At 38.0% G+C, this 23106-nt stretch overlaps 1 non-coding gene across 1 annotated transcript; it reads left to right on the forward strand.

Moving 5' to 3' along the window:
• Positions 1-9717: 9717 nt before the first annotated feature.
• LOC112738587 (small nucleolar RNA R71) lies at positions 9718-9825 on the forward strand. The gene has a single exon (XR_003169540.1). It is a non-coding gene; the product is annotated as a small nucleolar RNA R71 (small nucleolar RNA).
• The last annotated feature ends 13281 nt before the right edge of the window (positions 9826-23106 follow it).

A 23106-nucleotide genomic window follows, 5' to 3' on the forward strand; every position in this document is an offset into this window, starting at 1 on the left:
AAATTCAAAAGACATATGCACTGTTCAAGCATTCATTTAGAAAACAAAAAGTATTGTCACCACATCAAAATAATTAAACTAGTTTCAAGGATGAATTCGAAATCATGTACTTCTTGTTCTTTTGTAATTAAAACATTTTTCATTTAAGAAAGGTGATGGATTCATAGGACATTCATAGCTTTAAGACATAGACACTAGATACTAATGATCATGTAATGAAGACACAAACATAAATAAAGCATAGAGAATGAAAACAGAAAAAATAAATAGACAAGGAGATTAAGGAACGGGTCCACCTTAGTGAGGGTGGCGTCTTTCTTCCTTTTGAAGAACCAATAGTGCTCTTGAGCTCCTCTATGTCTCTTCCTTGCCTTTGTTGCTCCTCCCTCATAGCTCTTTGATCTTTTCTAATTTCATGGAGGAGGATGGAATGCTCTTGGTGCTCCACCCTTAGTTGTCCTATGTTGGAACTTAATTCTCCTAGGGAGGTGTTAATCTACTCCCAATAGTTTTGTGGAGGAAAGTGCATCCCTTGAGGCATTAGTGGTTATGGAAAAACAAAAAAAAAGCAATACTTTTTCCACACCAAACTTAAAATGTTTGCTCGTCCTCGAGCAAAAGAAGGAGGAAAGGAGGAGATAGAGATGTGTGGTGGGTTCTGCCAAGGGTGGGGGAAGTGTGTATGAAAAGGTGTGGCAGGTGGGATCCTGTGGGGTCCACAGATCCTGAGGAGTCAAGGACGTATCATCCCTGCTCCATTGAGGCGTGCAAAAATGCCCTTAGTGTGCAATCCTGGCGTTTAACGCCAGACTGCTGCTTGTTTCTGGCGTTAAACGCCAACTTTTCTCCCTTTCTTGGCATTAAACGCCAACTTGATGCTCTGTTCTGGCGTTAAACGCCAGTCTGGTGCTTATTTCTGGCATTTAACGCCAGCTTGATACTTCTATCTGGCGTTAAACGCCAGTCTGATGCTTCTTACTGGCGTTTAAACGCCAGTAAGCTCTTCCTCTAGGGTGAGCTATTTTTAATGCTGTTTTTCATTCTGTTTTTTATTTTTCAGTTGTTTTTGTAACTTCACATTATCATCAACCTAAAGAAAACATAAAATAGCAATGGAAAATAAATAGATATAATTAAATAACATTAGGTTGGCTCCCAACAAGCACTTCTTTAATGTCAATAGCTTGACAGTGATCTCTCATGGAGCCTCACAGATAATCAGAATAGGGTTGGGGTCTCTCAACACCAAACTTAGAGTTTGGTTGTGGCCTCCCAAAACCAAACTTAGAGTTTGAATGTGGGGTTTTGTTTGACTCTGTATTGAGAGAAGCTTTTCATGCTTCCTCTCCATGGTTACAGAAGGAGAACCTTGAGTCTTATAGTTTGCAATGTCTGCAAACCACAGAGCTTCCTGAATAGCAAACAATTGCTCATCCGGAAAGGTTTCAGAGATCTCAGTAGGAGGGAGAGATGCTCCTGCTACTGGTTCTATCCGAGACAGGTGATCAGCTACTTGATTCTTTGTCCCTTTTCTGTCTCTTATTTCTATATCAAACTCTTGCAGAAGTAACACCCATCTTATGAGCCTGGGCTTTGAATCCTGCTTTGTGAGTAGATATTTAAGAGCAGCATGGTCAGTGTACACAATCACTTTTGATCCTACTAAGTATGATCTAAACTTGTCAATGGCATAAACCACTGCAAGCAGCTCTTTTTCTGTGGTTGTGTAATTTTTCTGGGCATCATTTAAAACACGGCTAGCATAATAAATGACATGCAGAAGCTTGTTATGCCTCTGTCCCAATACTGCACTAATGGCATAGTCACTGGCATCACACATTAGTTCTAAAGGTAATGTCCAATCTGGTGCAGAAATAACTGGTGCTGTGACCAGCTTAGCTTTCAGAGTTTCAAACGCCTGCAGACACTCTGTGTCAAACACAAATGGCATATCAGCAGCTAGCAGATTGCTCAGAGGTTTTACGATTTTTGAAAAATCCTTTATAAACCTCCTATAGAATCCTGCATGCCCCAGAAAGCTTCTGATTGCCTTAACATTAGTGGGTGGTGGTAATTTTTCAATTACCTCTACCTTAGCTTGATCCACCTCTATTCCCTTGTTCGAAATTTTATGCCCAAGGACAATTCCTTCAGTCACCATAAAGTGACATTTTTCCCAATTTAAAACCAGGTTAGTCTCTTGGCATCTTTTCAGAACAAGTGCTAGATGGTTAAGACAGGAGCTAAATGAGTCTCCAAATACTGAAAAGTCATCCATGAAGACTTTCAGAAATTTCTCTACCATATCAGAGAAGATAGAGAGCATGCACCTCTGAAAGGTTGCAGGTGCATTACACAGACCAAAAGGCATTCTTCTGTATGCAAATACTCCAGATGGACATGTGAATGTTGTTTTCTCTTGGTCCTGAGGATCTACTGCAATTTGGTTGTAACCTGAATAGTCATCCAAAAAGCAGTAGTATTCATGACTTGCTAGTCTTTCTAGCATCTGGTCTATGAATGGTAAAGGGATGTGATCCTTCCTGGTGGCTGTATTGAGCCTTCTGTAGTCAATACACATACGCCACCCTGTAACTATTCTTGTAGGAACCAGTTCATTTTTTTCATTATGAACCATTGTCATACCTCCCTTCTTAGGGACAACATGGACAGGGCTCACCCAGGGGCTATCAGAAATAGGATAAATAATCTCAGCCTCTAGTAACTTAGTGACCTCTTTCTGCACCACCTCCTTCATGGCGGGATTTAGCCGCCTCTGTGGTTGAACCACTGGCTTAGCATCATCCTCCAATAGGATCTTGTGCATGCATCTGGTTGGGCTAATACCCTTAAGATCACTTATGGACCACCCAAGAGCTGTCTTGTGTGTCCTTAGCACCTGAATTAGTGCTTTCTCTTCCTGTGACTCTAAAGCAGAGCTTATGATTACAGGAAAAGTGTCACCTTCTCCCAGAAATGCATATTTTAGGGATGGTGGTAGTGGTTTGAGCTCGGGTTTAGGAGGTTTCTCCTCTTCCTAAGGTGTTTTCAGAGGTTCTTTTATTTCCTCTGGTTCCTCCAGATCAGGCTGAACATCTTTAAAAATGTCCTCTAGCTCTGATTCGAGACTCTCAGTCATATTGACCTCTTCCACCAGGGAGTCAATAATATCAACGCTCATGCAGTCTTCTGATGTGTCTGGATGTTGCATAGCTTTGACAACATTCAACTTAAACTCATCCTCATTGACTCTCAGGGTTATCTCCCCTTTTTGGACGTCAATGAGGGTTCGTCCAGTTGCTAGGAATGGTCTTCCTAGAATGAGAGTTGCACTCTTGTGCTCCTCCATTTCCAGCACTACAAAGTCAGTAGGGAAGGCAAATGGCCCAACCTTGACAATCGTGTCCTCAATTATGCCTGATGGGTATTTAATGGAGCCATCAGCAAGTTGGAGACATATCCGGGGTGGTTTGACTTCTTCAGTTAAACCAAGCTTTCTGATAGTGGATGCATGTATTAGGTTGATGCTTGCCCCAAGATCACATAAAGCTGTCTTGGTGCAATTTCCCTCTAATATGCATGGTATCATAAAGCTCCTGGGATCTTTAAGCTTTTCTGGGAAGCTTTTCAGAATGACTGCACTGCATTCTTCAATGAGGAGAACTCTTTCAGTTTCTCTCCAATCCTTCTTATGACTCAAGATCTCTTTCATGAACTTGGCATAAGAGGGTATTTGCTCAAGTGCCTCTGCAAATGGAATCTTTATTTCAAGAGTCCTGAGATAGTCTGCAAAGCGGGAAAATTACTTATCCTGCTCCGCTTGGCGGAGTTTCTGAGGATAAGGCATTTTGGCTTTATATTCTTCAACCTTAGTTGTTGTAGGTTTATTTCCTACAGAGGCAGGTTGAGAAGCCTTCTTGAGGGAGTTATTATCAGCACTTGCAGGTGTCTGATCCCTCGCTGGCGTTTGAATGCCAGATTCTCACCCTTTTCTGGCGTTTGAACGCCAGACTTATTCCTCTCTAGGCTCTTACTGTCCTTAGAGGGATTTTGGGTAGCAGGTTGCTCATCCTCTGTCAGCTGTTCTTTTCTAGCTTTCTACTGCTTTGAGTTGAGGTATTTAATGTTTTTCCACTTCTTAATTGAACTGCTTGGCACTCCTCTGTTATCTGTTTTGATAATTGCTATTTTGTCTTGTTTAATTGTGATTCCATATCCTTGTTAGCATTTTTGGTTTCTTGTAGCATCTTCTTAACTTCTGCTAACTGCCTTGTTATAGAAGATAGTTGCTGATTGAGTTTAGCAACTTGTTCCTGAGGACTAAAGTCAGTTGATACTGCCTTCGCTTCTTCTTTCATGGAGGACTCATTATTTATATACAAATGCTGATTTCTAGCAACTATATCGATAAGCTCTTGAGCCTCTTCAATAGTCTTTCTCATGTGTATAGATCCACCAGCTGAGTGGTCTAGAGATACCTGAGCTTTTTATGTAAGCCCGTAGTAGAAGATATCTAACTGCACCCATTCTGAAAATATTTTAGAGGGGCATTTCTTTAGCATCCATCTGTACCTCTCTCAGGCGTTATAAAGGGATTCATCATCCTCTTGTTTAAAGTCTTGGATGTCCAGCCTTAGCTGTGTCATCCTTTTTGGAGGGAAATATTGATTCAGAAATTTGTCTGATAACTGTTTCCATGTTCTTATGCTTGCTGTGGGTTGGTTATTTAACCACCTCTTAGCTTGATCTTTTACAGCAAACGGAAACAGCAACAGCCTGTATACGTCTTGATCTACCTCCTTGTCACGCACTGTGTCATCAATTTGCAAGAACTGCGCCAGAAACTTAGTAGGTTCTTCCTGTGGAAGACCGAAATACTGGCAATTTTGCTGCACCATGACAATGAGCTGAGGATTTAGCTCAAAACTGCTTGCTTTGATGGAAGGTATACAGATGCTACTCCTATATGCAGTAGTAATGAGGTTAGTATATGACCCCAGAGTCCTTCTGGACTGTTCATTTCCACTTAGGTCCATGATGGAGAAAGGGAGATGATGCGGATTGCAAATAAAATATTTATTTTTTTATTTTTTTATTTTTTTATTTTTGAAAACCGAAAATAAATTAAAATAAAATAAATGAAAAATTGACTATAATTTCAAAAATTTGAAGAAAAAGAAATAAAAGAAAATTAAAAACTAAATTAATTAATTAAAAAGATTTGAAAAAGATGTGGGTGAGGATTTTCGAAAAAAATGAAGAGAGAGAAATTGGTTAAGAAGTTTTGAAAAAGATATGTCTTAAAATTAAAGATACTTGTAAGAAAATAAAATAAAATAAAAGATATGAAAAAGATTTGATTTTAAGATTTGAGATTAGAAAATATAAGATAAGCTAGGTAAGAGAAGATAAGGAATTTAAATTAAAAAATTTTGAAATTTAAATTTTAAATTTGAAAATTAATTTTGAAATTTGAAATTTGAAATTTGAAATTTGAAAATTGAAATTTGAAAATTGAATTTTGAATTTTCGAAAAAGTCAACAATATAAGATAAGGATTTAAAAAAGATTTAAATTTTGGAAAGATTTGAAAATTGAAATTTGAAAATTAAATTTTGAATTTTGAATTTTGAAATTTGAATTTTAAATTTTGGAAGTTGAAATTTGAAATTTGAAATAAGATAAGATAAGATTTTGAAAAAGATATGATTTTTTGAAAAAGATTTGAATTTTGAAATTTTAAAACTAAGATAAGATAAAATAAAAATTTTTAAAATAAAATCTGAATTTTTAAAAGGAAAATTCAAAAAATCAATTAAAATAAAGGAAAAAGATATTTTTGAATTCAATGAGGAAAGAGAAAAACAATAAAAAGACACAAAACTTAAAATTTTTAGATCTAATGCTCCTTATTTTCGAAAATTTGGTGGAAAAACACCAAGGAACACCAAACATAAAAATTTTAAGATCAAAACGCAAGAAAGACTCAAGAACACCTTGAAGATTCACAAGAACACGAAGAACAAAAATTCAAAGACTCAAAAGACTTAAGAACATAATCAAAGAAAAATTATTTTTGAAAAGATTTTAGAAAGAAAGACTCAAAGGAGCAACTATTCACAAGAACATAGACACATTCAACAAATGCAAGGATTAAACAGAGAAAAACTATTTTTTTTGAATGACAAAAACACAAAGGATACCAAACTTAAAACATACAACTAGACTCAAACAGAAAACTCTAAAGATTAATAAAGAAAAGTAATAAATTTTTGGAAAATTTTTGAAAAGAAAATAAAAGACTCTGACCCAAAAGACAAAATTTTCCTAATCTAAGCAACAAGATGAACCGTCAGTTGTTCAAACTCGAACAATCCCCGGCAACGGCGCCAAAAACTTGGTGCACGAATTGTAAATCACACTTTTCACAACTCGTACCACTAACCAGCGAGTGCACTGGGTCGTCCAAGTAATACCTTACGCGAGTAAGGGTCAATCCCACGGAGATTGTCGGGCTTGAAGCAAGCTATGGTTATTTTGAAATTCTTAGTCAGGAAATCAATGATAAGGGTGGTTATATTTATGAAGGGTAAAAAGCGTAAATTAAATAATACTTGTTATGCAATAATGGAGAACAGATTGAGGATTTGGAGATGCTCTGTCTTTCGAATCTCTGCTTTCCTACTGTCTTCTTCTTCACGCACGCAAGGCTCCTTCCATGGCAAGCTGTATGTTGGTGGATCACCGTTGTCAATGGCTACCATCCCCCCTCTCAGTGAAAATGGTCCAAATGCGCTGTCACCGCATGGCTAATCATCTGTCGGTTCTCACTCATGTTGGAATAGGATCCATTGATCCTTTTGCGTCTGTCACTACGCCTAGCACTCGTGAGTTTGAAGCTTGTCACAGTCATCCCCTCCCAGATCCTACTCGGAATACCACAGACAAGGTTTAGACTTTCCGGATCTCAGGAATGGCCGCCAATAGTCCTAGCCTATACCACGAAGACTCTGATCATGAACCAAGAGGCTAAGAGATATACACTCAATCTAAGGTAGAACGGAAGTGGTTGTCAGGCACGCGTTCATAGGTTGAGAATGGTGATAAGTGTCACGGATCATCACATTCATCAGGATGAAGTGCGAGTGAATATCTTAGAATAGAGACAAGCATGATTGAATGGAAAACTGTAGTAATTGCATTAATTCATCGAAACACAGCAGAGCTCCTCACCCCAACCATGGGGTTTAGAGACTCATGCCGTTAGAAATACAATATGAAACGTGTAAAATGTCATGAGGTACAAAATAAATCTCTAAAAGTTGTTTAAATACTAAACTAGTAACCTAGGTTTACAGAAAATGAGTAAACTATGATAGATAGTGCAGAAATCCATTTCCGGGGCCCACTTGGTGTGTGCTGGGGCTGAGACTTGAGCTTTACATGTGCCTAGGCTGTTTCTGGAGTTAAACACCAGGTTGTAACCTGTTTTGGGCGTTTAACTCCAACTTGTAACCTGTTTCTGGCGTTTAACGCCAGAATAGGGCAGAGAACTGGCGTTGAACGCTAGTTTGCATCGTCTAAACTTGAGCAAAGTATAGAATATTATATATTTCTGGAAATCCCTGGATGTCTACTTTCCAACGAAATTGAGAGTGCACCATTTGGACTCATGTAGCTCCAGAAAATCTATTTCGAGTGCAGGGAGGTTAGAATCCAACAGCATCTGCAGTCCTTTTTCAGCCTCTAAATCAGATTTTGCTTAGGTCCCTCAATTTCAGCCAGAAATTACCTAAAATCATAGAAAAACACACAAAATCATAGTAAAGTCCAGAAATGTGATTTTTATTTAAAAACTAATAAAAATATACTAAAAACTAATCAAATCATACAAAAAACTATGTAAAAACACTGCCAAAAAGCGTATAAATTATCCGCTCATCACTTCATAGCTTCATTTAAACTGAATTTTACTGTTCTGCCATCTATCTCAAAGGAGTAAGTTCCTGAGAATGCATCCAGCTTGAACTTTGAAGTTTTCAGGAATGGTCTTCCAAGCAGGATTGATGATGGTCTTCTTGAGTCATTAGGGGGCATTTCCAGGATATAGAAGTCAATAGGAAATGTGAACCCCTTAATGCTCACTAATACATCTTCAGCAATTCCAACTACTGTAATAATACTTTTATCTGCTAACACAAAATGAGCTGCCGACCTTTTTAAGGGAGGGAGCCTCAAAGTATCATATATAGACAATGGCATTATACTAACACATGCTCCTAAATCACACATACAGTTAGAAAATATCACACCTCCAATGGTACAGTTAACCATACATGGACTTGGATCACTACATTTTTCGGGTATACCTCCCATTAAAGCAGATATAGAACTACCTAAAGGAATAGTTTCTAATTCATTAATTTTATCTTTATGTATGCATAAATCTTTTAGAAACTTTGCATATTTAGGTACCTGCTGAATAACATAAAAAAGGGGAATAGTTACCTCAACCTTTTTGAATATTTCTACCATTTTGGGATCAAGTTCCATCTGCTTTCTGGGCTTCCTTGCGAGTTGTGGGAATGGGATAGGAAGGGCGTTACTTGCAACTTCTGCATCCTTTGGTGTTTTGTTCTGTGGTTGAGCTGCTTCTTCTTCAACTATGTTTTGTACGTCCTCTTCTTCTTCAGCATCTTCCACTTCCACTACATCCTCAGCTGGGACGTGTTCTGGTAGGCTTGGCTCCTCCTGGTTCCTCTCTTGTAATGTGGTTCCAGACCTCAAAGTGATGGCATTGATGCCACCTTTGGGATTAAGTAGGGGTTGAGAAGGAATTCCACTGGAGTTTGAAGGTTGATTGGTGGAATTATGTGATGAATCTAACCAGGAGACGAGAGCTTGTAAAGTAGCAGTCAGACCATTTAAAGTAGAGTTCAGCTGTGTCTGCATGCCTTGTTGTCCTTGTGCAAGAGAACGGAGCATCTCGTCATTTGATGAGGAATTGGAATAAGCGATCTGAGGAACCTGTTGTTGGTTGTGCTGGAATCCTTGAGATTGTCTTAGGTGAGGTACTCTGTAAGGCTGGTTCTGATTCTGCTGTCTGTTGTTGTTATTCCACCTCTGGTTTCCATTGTTATCTCTGCCTCCTCTGTTATAGTTGTCCCTCCAATTATGGTTAGAATTATCTCTCCAACCTTGGTTGGAGTTATCCTGCCATCCTTGGTTATGGTTTCCACCTTGGTTGTATTTGCCGCCTTGTTGATTGTATCCTTGATTCGGGCGGTCATAGAAGTTATGAGTAGCTGCCACAGTGTTGTCTTCCTGTTGGAGCTGTGGACATTCATCAGTATAATGACTATAATCAGCACAGATCCCGCATACTCTTTGGGAAACTAACTGTTGGCTCTATTGTGGTGGGTGAGGTTGAGCTTGTTGTTGTTGGTTCAACTGCATTTGCTTCAGTAGGTTGGTCATTTCATATATACTCTGTGTAAGAGCAGTAGTCTCAATGCTAGAGAAAACCTCTGCAACAACTTTTGAGTGGCTGTGCCTCTGCCTGTGATTCCTAGTGGACTCAGCTAAGTCGCTGATCAGTTGCCATGCTTCATCTGCGGTTCTGTACTTTTTCATAGAACCATTACTAGCACCATCCAGTGTAGTCTTATCCTGGGGGTTCATGCCTTGAGTGAAGTAGCTGATCAGCACTAGTCTGTCAATCATGTGATGGGGGCATGTGTCTAGAAGGTTCGTAAAACGCTCCCAGTATTCATAGAGAGTCTCCGAGTCACTCTGAACAATGCAAGAGATCTCTTTTCTCAGTCTATCTGTGACTTCAGCTGGGAGGTATTTTTCCAAAAATTCTCTCCTAAGTGTATCCTAGTTGGTAACAATCACTTCAGGTTTGGAGTAGTACTACTCCCTTGCCTTTCCCTCAAGAGAAAACGGGAAGGCAGTTAACAGAATAGAAGTTTCATCTGCACCATTACGCCTGACAGTAGAACAGGCTGTCTGAAAATCCCTAAGGTGCTTAATAGGCTCTTGAGCAGGTAAGCCATGAAACTTGGGCATCAAGTAGATTAGTGCAGTTTTCAATTCAAAATCTGCAGCCAGATTTGGATGATGTACTTGATAAGGTTGCAGTGTGAAATCTGGGACTCCAGCTTCCTAGAGAGTAATTCTCCTAGGTTCTACCATGTTACCTGCACGTGAATCAACTGGATCAGTAGTAAAGGAGCTTGTCTCGCTCTCAGATAGTGGTTCAGATTCGCCTTCAGATGAGACTGGTGAATCGATAACAATCACTTTACCACCCTCAGAGGCTAACCGACGTCGAGCTCGCCTAATACGTGAAAGAGTTCTTTCAATTTCAGGATCAAAAGCGGCTAAGCTCGGATCAGGCAGTGAATGCGTCGTTCAATGAGAAAGACATATAGCTCATGGTAACAAAATAAAAATAAAATATGCAAATAAAAATAAAATATGTACACTAATTAATAATCTAGCACGCTATTGTAACTCCCCGGCAACGGCGCCAAAAATTGGTGCGTGGCAAAAGTTAGACCAATTAAGAGAATCTTAATAAGAGAGATGCATTGCAAGTATAGCCCTTAACCAGCTAAAGTCTGCCTCACCAATTTAAAAAGGGTTGTCATAAATTTTAGAATTAAAAATACTGGGAGTATGAGTCCCAGGTCGTCTCCTAACGAGTTGCAGGAAAGCGTACTATTTTATTAACAAGAAGTTTTCCAGAAAAGTTGAATTTTGATAATGAGTAAAATTATTTGTAAATTAAAACAATAAAAATGAACTAAGAACAATTATTGATATTCTAAATAAAAAGCCTTGACTAGGGGAATGATTAATTGGAAGTTCTATCCTTGTTGGAATCTTCTCAAGTGTAGTGTAAATAAAGGAAAGTTAAGTGATTGAGCTAACTCTTACCCGCAAATCTTAGTCCTCTCCCTTGGGAAGGTCTAGCATTAGTAGGTACAGAATTAGCCAACAACGTCCAATTTAACTAAGCACTTGAGCATTCCAACTCAAGTGTCTCCTCTTAATCAACCCCCATGTCAAGTAGAAAATCTACTCCATTGACATGGATATAATACTCATAAAAATATAAGAAGACATAATAAATTAAATAAAATAAAATAGAGAATTTATAATTAATTAAAAATAAAAGTAACTCTATATATTAATAAATTCAAAATGCAACATACTTAATTGAATAGGGTCGATGAGTAACTAATAAGAGTAAAGGAATAGGGAAACAAACTAAAGTGATGTTTTCACCGAGGTAATGACTCTTAAGCATCCAAAATCTAAGCAAAAGCATAAACTATCAGTGTAAAGCTAATCTAGATTCAGATCTAAAACTAAAAGTAATCCTAATATCGATGTATATGAATTTGTGTGGATGCGTCTTGAGTCTCTGCATGTTCCCTAGCTTTAGTCTGTGTTTCTGGGCCAAAAACTGGGTCAAAATGCGGCCCCAAATCGCCCCCAGCATATTCTGTTATTTCTGCAGATCGCGTAGGTCATGCGTTCGTGTCATTCAGCGATTTTTCTTGCCACACGAGCATGTCGTTCATGCATTCGCGTCATTCGTGCGGACTTCTATCCATGCGTTCGCGTCAGGCACGCATTCGCGTCACTGCGATTTCTTCATTTCGCGCACTCGCGTGAGCCATGCGATCGCGTCAGTGTTCGCTAGTCATCTCCTTGGTTTCTTGTGTTCCTTCCAATTTTGCAAGCTTCCTCTCCATTCTCTGAGCCATTCCTGCCCTATGAAGCCTGAAACACTTAACACACAAATTACGGCATCGAATGGGATAAAGGAGAGTTAAAATGTACTAATTAAAGGTTTCTAGGAAGCAAGTTTTCAACCATAAACAATACTAGGAAGGAATTATAAAATTCATGCAATCTATATGAATAAGTAGGTAAAGACTTGATAAAACCACTCAATTAAACACAATATAAATCATAAAATAATGGTTTATCACTTCTCTCCATCTATTCATCTTCTTTCTTTTTATTTTTGCTTGAGGACAAGCAAATCTCTAAGTTTGGTGTGATTTCCGTGATCCCTAGGCTAAAACGAACGAATCTCATGGCTCCCAAAGGAAGACAAACCACCTCAAGAGGCAAGAAAGAAAGCAATCCAAAGCCACTTTGGATGCATGAGAATTTCTGCACCAAAGAAGATGCATACCATTACTTCAAAATTCTGTGCAGAAGATCAGTGATCCCGGAAGTTTGGTTCAATCTGAAAGAAGATGAATACCCGGGGATCCAAGAGCAGATTCGAAACAGGGGCTAAGAAGTCCTGGTTAATCCTGAGATACATGTTGGAAGAAACATGATCCAGGAATTCTATGCAAATCTGTGGATGACGGATAAGTAAAGATTAGAAGGAACTGCTTTCCACTCCTTTCAGACCATGGTCAGAGGAAAGATTATTTACTTCCACTTTGACAAGGTGAGAGAAGTTCTCAAGCTTCCTCAACTACAAGATGATCCAGAATCCTTTAATAGGAGAATGGCCAAAGATAAAAGGCTAAACAATTTCTAGAGGACATATGCCTCCCTAGAACCAAGTGGATTACCAATACAAAAGGTGTCCCAAACTAGCTAAAGAGAGGAGATCTCAAACCAGTTGCTAGAGGTTGGCTGGATTTTATTGGGCGTTCTATACTCCCAACCAGCAACCGTTCTGAAGTCACTGTCAAGAGAGCAGTGATGATTCACTGTATTATGCTGGGGAAAGAAGTAGAGATTCATCAGCTGATCCTTGGTGAAATTTACATATTTGCAAACAAGGAATTCACTAATGCTAAATTGGCTTACCCAAGCTTGATCAGTCTGTTATGTAAAGATGCGGGGGTGCAGATAGGCATGGATGAATATATCCCAGTTGAACGCCCAATCACCAAAAAGGTGATGGATGGACCTCAAGTTCAAGACAACCCTATCAAGAGGAGGGCGCATGAGCTCCTCCCAGAAATTCCTCAATTTGAATACTGGGTCCGCTTAGAAGCATTTGTCACCAAGCTGTAAGAAGCTATGGATCAACTCAAAGAAGAGCAGCAGAATCAAAACAGCATGCTCTGCAAACTGCTCAAAGAACAAGAGAAACAAGGGCGTGAGATACAGGAGCTAAAGCGCCAGAAGCTGCCCCTTGAAGAGCTAGACGTCCCACAGATTGAAGGAGCAAGTATCTCTCAAAATAAAGGTTGTTAAGTCTAACTGTGATAACTTTTGTTATTAGAGACCTATTTTAAGAGTTACATGAGCATTAGTATTAGAGTCGTTTATTTTTATGTCTTTAATTTCCTTTCTTTTATTGTTATTTATCTGTTTTTATGTTTAGTTTCTGCCTTGTTTTTATCTTTATTACATGATTATTAATGTTTAGTGTCTATGTCTTAAAGCTATGAATGATTCCATGAATCCCTCACCTTTCTTAAAAGAAAAATGTTTTTATTTGCAAAAGAATAAGAAATGCATAATTTCAAAATTTATCTTGAAAATTAGTTTAATTATTTTGATGTGGTAACAGTACTTCTGGTTTTCTGAATGAATACTTGAACAATGCATATTTTTTATAGTTAAGTTTATGAATGTTAAAATTGTTGGCTCTTGAAAGAATAATGAAAAAAGAGAAATGTTATTGATAATTTGAAAAATCATAAAATTGATTCTTGAAGTAAGAAAAAGTAGTGAAAAACACAAAGCTTGCGAATATATATATATAGTGAAAAACACAAATCCGCTCACTTTGTGACTGGTTTACTGAGGACTAGGTCGGGATTTGATGCAGTTTAGGTGATCGTGGATCGCTTAACCAAGTCCACTCACTTTCTGCCTTTTCGAGTGAACTACTCTTTAGAGGAATTGACGAGGTTGTACATAAAGGAGAATGTAAGATTGCACGGTGTGCCATCGAGCATAGTGTCAGACCATGATTCCCAATTCATATAAAGGTTTTGGGGAGCTTTCCAAAGACCTTTTGGTACGAGACTATGTCTCAGCACGGCATATTAACCACAAACAGATGGACAGTAAAAAAGGACTATTCAAATGTTGGAAGATATGCTAAGGGCGTGTGTCTTGGATCAACCGGGAAGTTGGGACCGCTACATGATGACATGTCACCATGTCATGTTTTTCTATGCTTTTTCCTTTGTTTTCAATAGGTTTTATGCACTTTCTTGAGCCATAAGCAAGCCAATTGGGTAGATTTTCATGCTTCCTTTGATTTAATCAACCATGTATGAATTCATGCTATTTCATGAGGTTTTATGCTATAATTGTCACATATTATGAAAGAATGAATATCTCATGATTTTGAGCATAGCTTTGATGTGTTTGGTTGATTAATGATAGGTGAAGAAAGCTTGGAGAAAGGTTGAAGCAAGGAGGAATGGCTAGGAGGAAGAGAGGACAAAAAGTTTGAGCAAAATTTTGCCTCAAACTTTAGCTCAAGCTTTTGGATTAATTGAAAATGAACCAGGGAGCAAAAAGCTGGACCAAAAGTTAGCCTCAAACTTTTGTGCAAACTTTTGGGCAAAAAGCTGGAGCAAAAGTTAGCCTCAAACTTTTTGGCTAACTTTTGGCATCACAAATCAACACCCTGGAGAGCAAAAGTTTGCGCCAACATTAGCCCCTAACTTTTTGGCTAACGTTGGCGCATGAAAAACACACCCTGGAGAGCAAAAGTTTGCGCCAACGTTAGCCTCTAACTTTTTTCCTAACATTGGCGCCATGAGTGCATACAAGGGGTATACTTCCAACAAGAATAACTTGAGCTACAGAGCTCCAAATGAGGTGATTCAAAAATCAATGGAAAGTAGGAATTGAGAGCTTTCCAAGCATATATGGCACTGCATGGTGGACACTAGAATTGAGGGAGAAAACTGTCCCGCAATATGCATAAACGAATATGGTGGCAACCTGCAGTGAGGCCAACTGACCTCTGCACCTTCGACGGAGTATAACTCGACCTGTAGAGCTCCAAATGATGTGCTTCCAACGGTATTGGAAAGTAGACATCCAGGGCTTTCCAACAATGTATAATAGTATGGGGTGGACAATACGTTTGGGCCTCCAAAACCGGCGTTTTCGACCACGTTTGAGGCAAACTTTACCTCAAACGTTGGGCACCAAAGCCAGCGACCCTGTCCTCTTCAAAGGAGCATAACTTGAGTTGTAGATGTCCAATTGAGGTGATTCCAATTGGGTTAGAAATCTGACATTCAGAGCTTTCCAACCATATATAATAGTTTATAGTGGGCATAAAATTGGCAACGTTGACAAGAGGACAAAGTAGCGCCATGAGTATGCAAGGGGAGGCCAACGTTGGAGCAAAAGTTTGACCCCTAACTTTTTCCCCAACATTGGTATCAGCAAAAGAGGGTAGCTGATGTGAAAAGTTGGAGTAAAAGTTTGCCTCAAACTTTTACTCAAACTTTTACTCAAGCTTTTAAGATTTACAACCCGGTTCACATTGGTTCTCTCTCCAACTCCAAGAGCAATCAACCAAGGCCTCTATCAACCCAATTCCATCAAGAGCAAGGGCCCAATTGACACCACTCAAAGGCACAAGAGATAGTTAGAATAGAAATTTCATTTTAATTGTAATTTTTTTTGAATTTCATTTTCATTTTGTAAAAACGCCTATAAATAGGTATCTGTTTCATTTTATAGGGGAGGCGAGCTCCACTAGGGAGCATTAGGAATACATAACTCTCTCTCTTTAGTTTTTTTCCTTTTTTTTTTTGAATCTTGGGTTGAGAATTGAAGAAATTCTGTTTCAATCTCAACTTGAGAATTCTCTCTGTTTTCCTCTTCTGCAAACTTTCAGTGAATTGCAATTTGAATTAAAACTCTCTTTACTGCTTTCATCTCTATTTCTTCTGCAAATTGTTTACTGTTAGATCAAGGAAGGAATTGAGATCTAGACTTGGTCTCTAGTCTCATCCAACCCCTGAGATCTTCAACTTTCCTTTAGTTATTGCAATTGAGCTGCATTTCATTTTCTGTTCGGTTCCTCAATTCAATTTACATTAAGCCTGCTGCAAATCTCATTTACTTTCCTGCACGTGTGTTCCTCTGCATTTTACATTTGAGCCACTGTGATCTGAATTTACTTTTCATGCAATTTTAATTTCCTTGCAATTGTTCTAAGTTTTGATTTACTGCTTTCATTTAATTTCCCTGCACCCAGTCCCCTTTACTTTCATGCAATTTACATTTCTTGCAATTTAAGATTCTTGCAATTTACATTTCTTGCTCTTTAAGTTTCTGTCCATTTTACTTTCCGCACTTTATAATTCCTGCAAGTTTACATTCTATTGGCTTCAATTGTCACTCAAATCACTCAATGTTAGCTTGACTAAACTAATCACTCACTAAAGTTGCTTGATCCATTAATCCCTGTGGGATCGACTTCACTCCCGTGAGTTTTATTACTTGATGCAACCCGGTGCACTTGCCGGTTAGTTTTGGGTGTTTTGGAGAAATTCGTTTTTCCACAAAATTATCCCATCAAGTTTTTTGCGCCGTTGCCGGGGATTGATTTAGATCAACAATGATTAAGTGGGTGAGAAGTCTAGATCAAGCATTTTCTTTATTTTTGTTCTTTGTTCTAAGTTGAAACCAAGGTGTTTGAGTTTTTGCCTCACTAAGAAATTCTCATCTCTGATATGAGTAATTTCAATTTTCATTGATGTTTACAAAAGACAAATGGAGTTCAACTCATCATTTGGTCAAACAAAATTTTATGGGATATCACCCACCATCACCAATCTCTAATGGTGGTTGGGAATATCACCAAGAAACTTCAAATTCTGGGCTCTCCAATTCATGGAGGCATGCTTCAGAACCACAAGATGAGAAAGAAAATCATATGGGATATTTCCCTCCACCACAAAATAATTCAAGTCATTATTCCAATGGTGGCTGGGAGTATTACCAAGAAACTGCAAATTCTGAGCAGTCAACTCACATGAGAGATTGTCCAACCTCACCTCCCACTTCTACATTTGAAAATTCTTCATCACCTAAATATGCCTCAACACAAACTTCCACGAACCTAGGCCTCTCAAAGCTAGAGATCATGTTTGAAAAATATGAGAGGGAGGCGCAAAGATCTTGGAACGAGCAAGAGAATTCATTCAAAAATATAGAAGTGATGGTAATCCAATTGTTAAGTGCAAGGGAGAAGGTGGAAGAGCAAAATAAAGATCCCCTTCAAAAATCTAGAGAATTGTTGAAAAGACAAGAACAACTCATGGAGGAACAACAACAATCCTGGAGAGAACAAGAAATCCGTCTTCAGAAGATGGATGAGCAATTGGAGAACATGGGGAAATGCTCGGATCCACTAAGCAAGGAAAATGAAGACCAATTTGTGAGTGAGGAAGTGGAAAAATAAGATGAGGAGGCTACTGCATCAAGTGAACTTTCAATGAAGAATGAGGTGGTTAAAAATGAAACTACACTTGAGATGACAAAGGAACATGAAGAATCACAACTCTCACAAATTTCCCTGACCCAAAAACTCTCGATAATTGAATCTGTGATTGAAAAATATGAAGAGGAGATGAAGAAATGTTGGGAAGATCAACAAACCTCCTCAATAAAAAAGCTATTAAGTCAAATGTTGGGTGCAAGGGAGGAAGTGGAAGAGCAAGAAAGTGAGAAAGACAACCAAAGAATTCCAAACTCAAGTGAAGTAGAGAAGTACATGAAGGAAGAATCCACAGAACCACCATTGCAAGAGACTCTTGATGAAGACAAAACTCCAACAATCACACAGCAACCAAGTCGTAAATTCAAGGAAGTGAAGGCAATTAACAAAAGCACCAAGAAGAGGATTGTGACCAAGATACCAAGGACAACATTCATGAGAAGGTCAACTGCAAACAATCCTCCCCCTGATCCAGCAAGCAAGATCAATCAAGCCAATTTCACAAGGAAGCTTACTGAGGAGAGACCAAGACAGGGGGCAATAGCTGAATCTTCTCCTCCCTTGAGGTCATTCCTCTTAACAAACTGGAAGAAGAGGAAGAAAGTAAAGAACAGGTAGACAGTAGGTACATTTCTTCTCCTTGCTTTGTTTAAATTTCAATAAATTGGCATATGATCACATTCTAAGTTTGGTGTTGCCTTGCAACAAATCGTTTTCAATCCCGTTTGGATGATTGCATCAATTCTACATGAAGTGTCATGCTAAGATTCTAAGTTTGGTGTTCCACTTAATTTTCTATGCAATGAATCCAGCAACATCACTTGTCTGCATAATCATATTGCCTTTTACAGTGTTATTTTTCTTCTTAGTTGGATAATTTTTGTTTTCTCTTTGTTTCATTTATTTACTTGTTTTTAATACTTTCCTTCATTAACTGTTTTTGTTAATACATCACCAAGATATCCTTATTCATAACAGACTCTTCATTCGGTGATTGTATTTAACATATAACAGTTTCTTTTGTTTAGTTTTAGTTCAAATAAATTGACATATGGTTGCATTCTAAGTTTGGTGTTGCTATGCAACAAAATTTGGTTCCAATTCTTACAAGATACTTGCATTAATTCCAAGTGAAAGTGTCACACTAAGTTTGGTGTGCCACTTATCTTTTATGCAATGTATTGTGCACACCTTCTTATCTATGCAATCATAATGTCTCTGTCTCTTATGCCTTGATTATTATCTTTAATTTTGCTTGCTTAGAACACATGTACTACTAACTTTTCATTGTGTAAGACATTCATGATCCATCTTAGTCCCTAGCCATTATTCTAATTGTTGCTTGAGGATGAGCAAGCAGTCTGAGTTTGGCAAGGGAAGGAGGAAGAATAGAGGAAAAAGGACAACAATAATGAAGATAAACTACAAGGTTGTAAAGTTCCTTTTCTCCTCATTTGTTTCCAGCACTTAAAATGCATGATTGTCTTCATCTTTTCTGTTTACATGTGTGTATGAATAAAGCATAGCTTGAATATTGATTTATAACATGTTGCCATGCCATTGTGATTACCAACTTGAGTTTTGTGAATTCAAAAGCAGTAAAGCATCATGATCATAAACAAACAAGGAACTAAAGAAGAGTTTAGCATGTGCATACAAGTATTGGAAAGCTAGTATGATTAATTGTTTCTCAATTGCATTGGATTTTATTTAATTGAAATTTTCATCTAGAACATTTTGTGAAATCTTTTAAAATCATGAAAACCTTGAAGAGGCAAATACAATTAAAGCAAGAAAAGAAAAAGGGAAAGAATGAGAAAGCTGAAGGCTCTGAGTACCAATGGCAATTCATTTGTTAAGTACTTGTGGTGTTTATGTATCAAGCCAAATGCTTGGAAACAAAACACTTAGAAGTCAAGGTTAGGCTCAAAGTGCAAAAGCACTCCCTCAAAGCTCAAGGCTCTGAGCATCAATGATTAGAGAGTCAAGAAAAAAAAAGAAAAAAAAATGAGCTTAATGAAGTCCTCTAATCAAATGCTTGTGGTGCTTATGTATCAAGTGGTAATACTTGAAAACAAAGCATTTAGAAGTCGTAGCTTTGTTATCAACTCATGGGGCAAAGCACCCAAAAGGAGAAGCTAAATAAGAAAATCAAAAGCTTGTTTCAAGGAAGAAATATAAGAGAAATATTTCATAAATTGAGCTAGATGGAAGCATCAATCATTTACATTTCTTTTGTAATTGTAGCATGCATAGAAAACTAGCTTGCCATGAGCATTGAGTTGCTATTCTTCTTACCTTGGATTGTCAATCTCTATTGCATGATTCTTTTCTTGCTTGGGGACAAGCAAGGTTTAAGTTTGGTGTTGTGATGACATGTCACCATGTCATGTTTTTCTATGCTTTTTCCTTTGTTTTCAATAGGTTTTATGCACTTTCTTGAGCCATAAGCAAGCCAATTGGGTAGATGATGAGTATTTTGGTGGAAAAGTGAATTTCTCCCAAAACACACAAATCTAACCGGCAAGTGTACCGGGTCGCATCAAGTAATAAAAACTCACGGGAGTGAGGTCGATCCCACAGGGATTGAAGGATTGAGCAATTTTAGCTTAGTGGTTAATTTAGTCAAGCGAATCAAGATTTGGTTGAGTGTTTTGTGATTTGCAGAAATTAAATTGCATGGAATTAAAGAGAACAGGAAATAAATTGCTGAATCTTAAAGAACAAGAAATTAAATGGCAAAAACTTAGAATGCAAGAAATGTAAATTGCGGAATCTTAAAGTGCAAGAAATGTAAATGACTTGAATTGTAAAGGGGATTGGGACTTGGATTTGCAGAAATTTAAACAAGGAAAAGTAAATTTGCATCAAGCAGAGAAGTAGAAGAGGGTTTGGGTTAAATCGGATCTTGAAGCAGAAAAGTAAATGAACATGAAAACAGTAAACAGAGAATTAGAAATTGAAAGTTCAGATCTCAGGACCCAGAGACTAGAAAACCGAGTCTAGATGTCAATGCCTTCCTAGATCCAACAAGAACAATTGCAAGGGAATTGTAAATTGCAAGGAAAGTAGATGAAGAGCAATTAACAGAAATTAAATTCAATCAAGCAGTAAATAAAACAGAGAGATCCAAAGATGAGATTGAAACATAATTTCTTCAATTCTCCAACCCAAGATCCAAGACAATTGTAATTGAAATTGAAAGCAATAAAACTAAGAGGAAGAGAAGTGAATTCTCCTTCCCCAAGACTAAGAAATTAAAGATCACTCAATATCCAAAGCTCTCCGAAAACTATTATGAAAATTCAAAGGAAAAGCTCTCCGAAGAACTTGAATTCTATCCTATTTATACACTTTCTTCAAATAATCTTCAAGCCTTGAGTTGGGCCTTTGCTCTAGGTGGAATTGGGTTGAAAGAGGCCTTGGTTGATTGCTCTTGGAGTTTGGAGAAGAACCAAAGTGAACCAAATGAACCGGGTTGGAGTTTTGCAAAAGTTGGACCAAAAGTTGGAGCAAAAGTTAGGGTCTAACTTTTGGTCCAACTTTTCATATCAGCCACCATAACTTGCTGCTATCCACGTTGGGGCAAAAGTTAGGGGTCTAACTTTTGCTCCAACGTTGGCCTTCCTTAGTGCACTTGTGGCGCCAACGTTAGCCCAAAAGTTAGGGGCTAACGTTGGCGCAAACTTTTGCTCCTCCCCTTGTAGTTTTCATGCGCCAACGTTAGCCCAAAAGTTAGGGGCTAACGTTGGCGCAAACTTTTGGTGCCCAGGGAGTGTTTTTCTCATGCCAACGTTAGCCTCAAAGTTAGGGGCTAACGTTGGCGCAAACTTTTGGTGCCCAGGGGTGATTTTCATGTGCCAACGTTAGCCTCAAAGTTAGGGGCTAACGTTGGCACAAACTTTTGGTACCCAGGGAGTGATTTTCAAGTTCCAACGTTAGCCCAAAAGTTAGGGGCTAACGTTGGGGCTAACTTTTCACCCAAAAGTTTGTGCAAAAGTTTGAGGCTAACTTTAGGTCCAGCTTTTTGCTTCCTGGTTCAATTTCACTTATTCCATTGTCTTCTCTTTACTCCTAGCTATTCCTTCTTGCTTCAACCTTTCTCCAAGCTTTCTTCACCTATCATTAATCAACCAAACACATCAAAGCTATGCTTAAAATCATGAGATATTCATTCTTTCATAATATGTGACAATTATAGTATAAAACCTCATGAAATAGCATGAATTCATACATGGTTGATTAAATCAAAGAAAACATGAAAATCTACCTAATTGGCTTGCTTGTAGCTCAAGAAAGTGCATAATTCTAATGAAAACAAAAGAAAAAGACTAGTTAAAATAGGCTAAGATGACTTGTCATCACAACACCAAACTTAAAGCTTGCTTGTCCCCAAGCAAGAAAAGATTTATTGAGAAGAAAGAATGAAATGGAAGAGGATGTTCATGCTAGCAGAGTATTATTGATAGTTCATGGGATTTTGTGTGGATATGTAAATACTCACTTCTTATTGACTTCTAGGCCTAGAAAGTCTCCTTCAAGCTTCAAGTAACATACTGCTATGACCTCTCATTATTCCTTTATCCTTGGCTATTACTTTGTTTATAAGCTTTATTTGAGTGTCATGTGTAGCAAGTTCATTTCCTTTTCTTTATACTTGACACATTATTCACCATAGACACTTGGCTCACATTCCTTCTTAAAACATTAATGCCCAGCACCTCTTTGGGTTACTAAATGCCTTGTAGTTAGGTTGCTCTTGATAGTGGACTTTCAGCTGATGATCCCGGATTAGTTAACCCAAGTCACCGAGTGTTGATGCACCCTAAAAGCTTACTAATCCAAGCAGATCCTAATACAAAGACACCACAGGCATATATTTTAAAGTTCAAGCTATTGGTGTCCAGCTTTGTTTCTTTTTGTTTCCTTTTGTTCTGCCACTTTTTGGCTATCTCTTTTCTTTCTTTCTTTTTGTTTTTCTTTCTAACCAAGGAATTTTTTATTTAATTGAGATTCATAGACAGTAGGCCACTCTTTACTTAGAATGAGATATCCTAGCTCTTTATTCACTAAAAGTGAGCTATTATACAACCACACACATACCACCATTTACTTTTATTCTACTTCTATCTAATAGAGACTATCTTGCTTCACATTTAAACATTTCTTTTATTGAACTTAAAGATGCAGGGGACAAAACATGCTTCTTGTCAAGTGAAAGTAAACACACAAGCACACACATAAACTAGCCTACTTATTTTAAAAGAAACAAACATAATGCAAAGACTATTAATTAAAAAGAACTACTTAAAGATGCAAAGACAACTTAGAACAGATAGAATGCATGCTTTTTTCTTTGTAGTGATGAACAAGGAGCAAGTCCACCTTTCATTTGTCATGCTTTTTCTTTCTCCTTTCATACACTTGGTTGCTAGTATTTCCACCATCCGTGTTTGTTGTCTGTTGGCCTCGCCAGAATCCAGCCTTATTCATAGCCTCCTCTACTCTATCTTCAAGTCTCATAGCATTGCTTACCTCTACCTCACTTCTCTTTTTGAAGAATTCATCAAAAGTTGGGAAAGCCGGATCCATGTTGTGCAAATGTTCTCCAATATAGTTTAGTTTGATTT

Source organism: Arachis hypogaea, chromosome 13 (genome assembly GCF_003086295.3).
Source record: "Arachis hypogaea cultivar Tifrunner chromosome 13, arahy.Tifrunner.gnm2.J5K5, whole genome shotgun sequence".
Classification (NCBI taxonomy): domain Eukaryota; kingdom Viridiplantae; phylum Streptophyta; class Magnoliopsida; order Fabales; family Fabaceae; genus Arachis; species Arachis hypogaea.